We start from the raw sequence: 4,378 nt of genomic DNA on the forward strand, positions 1-4,378 counted from the left end.
ACCTGACTTCAAACTTTACTCCCAGGCTTCGTCAGCTTAATTAGCTGCAAAGAATGAATTGTGTATAAGCAAAAACTGGAAAGAGCTGCAGTGTCCAAGGAGCTTGGGCTTAAAAATATTAGAAATCTAGGTTTTATCGGATCTGTGAATGAAATTTTTCAAAGCAGTCATAATATGAAAAAGGAGCTCCCAGTAACTTCAAGTTTTGTTTTCTTCAGAAGCTGATTCAATTCAATTTGCTTCCTTCTTGGAAGCTTCACCAAGATTCTCCACAAAATCTGAAACTTCATCATCATCCTCTACGATAGCAAGTGGGGCTTTTCCATCCACAGACTGTGTGGGCAGAGCTTCAGCCAGTCTTCTTAAAGTAGTCAAACTGTCTGTATCAAGTTGGCTTAAGATATTGGGCAGCATTTCTGTCAGCTGCTCTGTGTCAGCGTGGCCTGGGATGATGAAAGTGTTCACTGCCAGGGATGTCTGACCTTTAGGGTTGTGAAAATAGATCACAGTTTCTTGGTTTGTGAACATATTCGCTTCTTCAGTACCAGAGATACTGTTTGCCCCTAACTTCTTTAAGAAGAACTGATGTTTTGGGCTGGGTGGCTCAGTGGGTTAAGCCTCTGCCTTCAGCTCAGGTCATGATCTTAGGGTGCTCAGATCGAGCCCTACGTGTGGTTCCTTGTTCAGCTGGGAACCTGTTTCTTTTTTTTTTTTTTTTAAAGATTTGTTTATTTACTTATTTTTTGACAGATAGATCACAAGTAGGCAGAGAGGCAGGCACAGAGAGAGGAGGAAGCAGGCTTCCTGCTGAGCAGAGAGCCGGATGTGGGGCTCGATCCCAGGACCCTGGGATCATGACCTGAGCTGAAGGCAGAGGCTTTAACCCACTGAGCCACCCAGGTGCCCCTGGGAACCTGTTTCTCTCTCTCCCTCTAACCCCACTCCCAGTTTGCGCTCTCTTTTCTCTCTCTCTCAAATAAGTAAAATCTTAAAAAAAAGAACTGAAGTTTTTCATCATCTTCTGTAGCCATTCTATGAACCACCTTCTTTTGGCAAACAGTTCCTTCCCCACCAGTGCTCGTGTGTGCTTGCAGTTTGGTGAGTTTCTCCTAGTTTATGAGGCTTCCTCTCAACTTGCTGGAGCAGAAATGGGTATGAGTGGGACTAGCGTCAGGGCTGGGTGGGTCTCAGGGGGACCAGCTGAGAGAGATTAGGTGTACACTTGTAGGGATGCGAGATGGCGTCTCCAAAGTAAAAACTTCTTGAACAATTTTGAAAACAATAAAAAAAATTCATGTCTGTTTTTATTGGTGAATTATCAAAAGGTTTTCCTTGTAACAGGAGCAATTTATGAATCCATGAAAAGCCCTAAATATTCGCTAAATACTTACGAGACATTTCAATGACACACAGGTAAATTTTGTCAAATCAGTGCTAAATTCAGAAAATCTCAGGCAGACTTTCTGGTTACAGGTTTAGGGACCTTCCATACTAGCCAGAATAATCATTGCTAGACTAGCTTAGGAGGGTGCATGCACTAGCAAGCCACAGGGTGAATCTTAGGGTTAGAAGTTGTGATTTCAAAGTTACTTGCACACGTCCTGCAGTTAAAATAGCAAGGTGCACAACAGCCTCACACCAGCGATGCTAGTGTTCACACCAGGTTTCCTGGAATCTGGTTCCTGAGGCACAGCCACATAGAGCAGCTTCCTGCTCCTTCTCCTTCCCCTGAGCTGAATTTTCTCATCTTAACAACTTGCTTACCTAGAGCCACAGTATCTGATGGGCTTTTCTGGCCAATCAGGTTGATCTTACTTTTTTTGGTCAGTTCTCACCCATAGTCTCCAAGTCCCTAAAATGACAAAAAGGTGTCCCACCTTTACCCAGAAGCTACCACAAGTCTTCCATTTCTCCAAACCTATTAGTTAAGAATAGACAAGGCAATGAGAATCATAAGCAAAAGCTAATATACACAATAGTACTCAATAGTCACCAAAAGAACAAACTAACAAGTAGTTCTCAGGTAAAAGTTTAGGAAAATTCATACATTTAAATACGGAAATAATATTTTCCTTGGATCTTGAGCAAGATCAAAGTTACAATAAATAACCGGTAGAAAAATATGGGGGAGGAAAAGAGTGAAAGAATATATGTATAAATCTGTATTTATTTAAATGTGTTTATGATGCTCAGAGGCTTACAGAATGATTAGGGCTATAGTTAGGATGGATCATATATCTGGGTTTACCAGGGACAGTTGTGGATGTTGCCTATTCCTGGTGTAATTACAAATAGCATCCTACTCTTAAAAGTGTATCAATCTGGATAATAAAGCTCATGATTATTCTATCTATAGTTAGATAAGTCATCATGGTGAAGATGAATTATAAAAAAAAAAAAACAACAAAAATTTTTAAAAGTCAACTTGTAGAAAGCAATGAGTCAGCATTGGACTGTGAAATTAGGAGACCAGGATTTGAGGTTGAGTCTGCAGAGCTTTGCGTGGGTGAAAATGAATATATTCGCTTTTGTGGAGCACAGTGTTTGACTTTAAATGTTACAGAAAATGAGATCAACTAAGCAGAGAGAATCCTAGTGATTAAGAATTTTGAAGCCCATAATTTAGAATTCTAATTAGACTTTAGCCAGCAGTTATTTTCCTTCTCAGAAGAGGAGCTTTTCTCCAATTGATATGGAAGAAGTCTTGATTCTTGTTGCTTCAGAAAGTCTCATAGTCTCAGTGATATATGGACCATGCTGATGCCCATGCAAATTATGAGGAGTCAAAAGGTAAGAAATCAAAATCTAAACTATAGACACTGAGGGTAAGACAAAAGCGGCATGTCCTCTCAAGTGATAGACACACACTCCATGTACTTCCGAAGTTATAAAGAAAGAGAACATCATTCTAATTACTAATTAGTAATATGCATCAAGATTTTTAATTCCAGTGAACTCTATTTCTTTATTGACTTTTCTCCTACTTATCTCTCAGTGAAAGAGATAAAAGCAAAATTTTAAGCCAAGAGTAAAACACATCTTAGGTTATTTATTTATTTATTTATTATACCCACAAGTCTTACAAGTTCTAATGAACAACAAAAAAGTCAGAATTGCACTGCCCTATGCCCTTGACTAAATACATTATATCTTCCAGAGCCCTTCAGATCAGTGCCTATTGCCTGGTTCTAAGTTCCCAAGGAATCCTGTAATGACTAATACATGACTGTAGGTCACATGAAAAATCACATTGTGTCCTGCTGTACCTCAGATCTGAACAGTGCAGCCCACTAATGAGCCAGTTGGGCTCCTATGTTGCTTTTCATCCCCTTTTTAAGCTAATTATGTTGGGTGTGGTGACCATTTTCCGAGTTGATTTCAGATCCAACCTCCTCCCTTGCACTTTTCTGTCTGATATCACAGAAGAGGGTGTGGGGGTGTGGGGTGGGGTGGGAGGGTAGGGCTGACTCTGCAAAGCATAATCCCCAGGCTCCTCTGGGAACTAATCTCTGGTTGGATCAAAGACAGACCGGAGAGCAGGGGGAAGGGAGAAGCCAGGGGTAAGTCCCCCTCCCACCTCTGCCTCAGAGACGTGCCATTGGCAGTGGCTCAGTCTCCATGTGGTTCCACCTTCCACAGAAGGCCTATTTTATCTCCCTCCTAACTCTTGCCTGGACAATTCCATGGTAGTTCTAATACTTTCTGAGCAGTTCCAATTGCCCACTTTTGCTAACAGCACCCATACTTGGTTACAGGCCTGGGAAAATCTCAAGGCCATTTCTAGTTTACCTTGTTGTCCCTGTTCTTGAATTTCCTCTCCTCTAATGCCCTTGTGACATGGACCTCTACCCATCTATAAGAACTCTCTCTAACGACACAGCTTGAATGGACTTTCTTTCCCCAGCACCTTTCTTTTAAAAGAATGCCCTTGCTTAATGATGTAGACAGAAGTTTAGAAACAAAACTAACTTTAGAATAAAGTGTTTATTATGTCCATTATCAGAGTGACTGCATTCTGACTTTTATAGAAGTTTCCCAGTTTATGCTTGCTGTTCCAGCCAATTTATGAAAAACAACCCCTTTTAATCCAAAGTGTTTCAGTTCACAGATTATATGGTCATTCTAACAATTGGCACCCTGAATTTATCACAATTTTCAAGACCTTAAAGATGACAACATGAAACATTGAATTCAGTACACTTCCTATTATGTGACAAGCCCCAGTTCTTTCCCAATTTATGGGTATTGAGTTTTCATCTTACCCCAGAGACTCTAGAGTATGACTGGATTGTTTTCACAGTGTGCAAATAGTTAAAAAGTTCTGGAAATATACATGAGCAATACTCACTTAGTGACTGGAAAGTTAGGATCTATATTG

The 4,378-nt window shown here is 40.5% G+C and overlaps 1 pseudogene; it reads right to left on the reverse strand.

The window, feature by feature from the left end:
- Window positions 1-231: 231 nt before the first annotated feature.
- LOC123953898 lies at window positions 232-3,853 on the reverse strand (annotated as a pseudogene).
- Window positions 3,854-4,378: the final 525 nt, after the last annotated feature.

This window comes from Meles meles, chromosome 12, assembly GCF_922984935.1.
Source record: "Meles meles chromosome 12, mMelMel3.1 paternal haplotype, whole genome shotgun sequence".
Classification (NCBI taxonomy): domain Eukaryota; kingdom Metazoa; phylum Chordata; class Mammalia; order Carnivora; family Mustelidae; genus Meles; species Meles meles.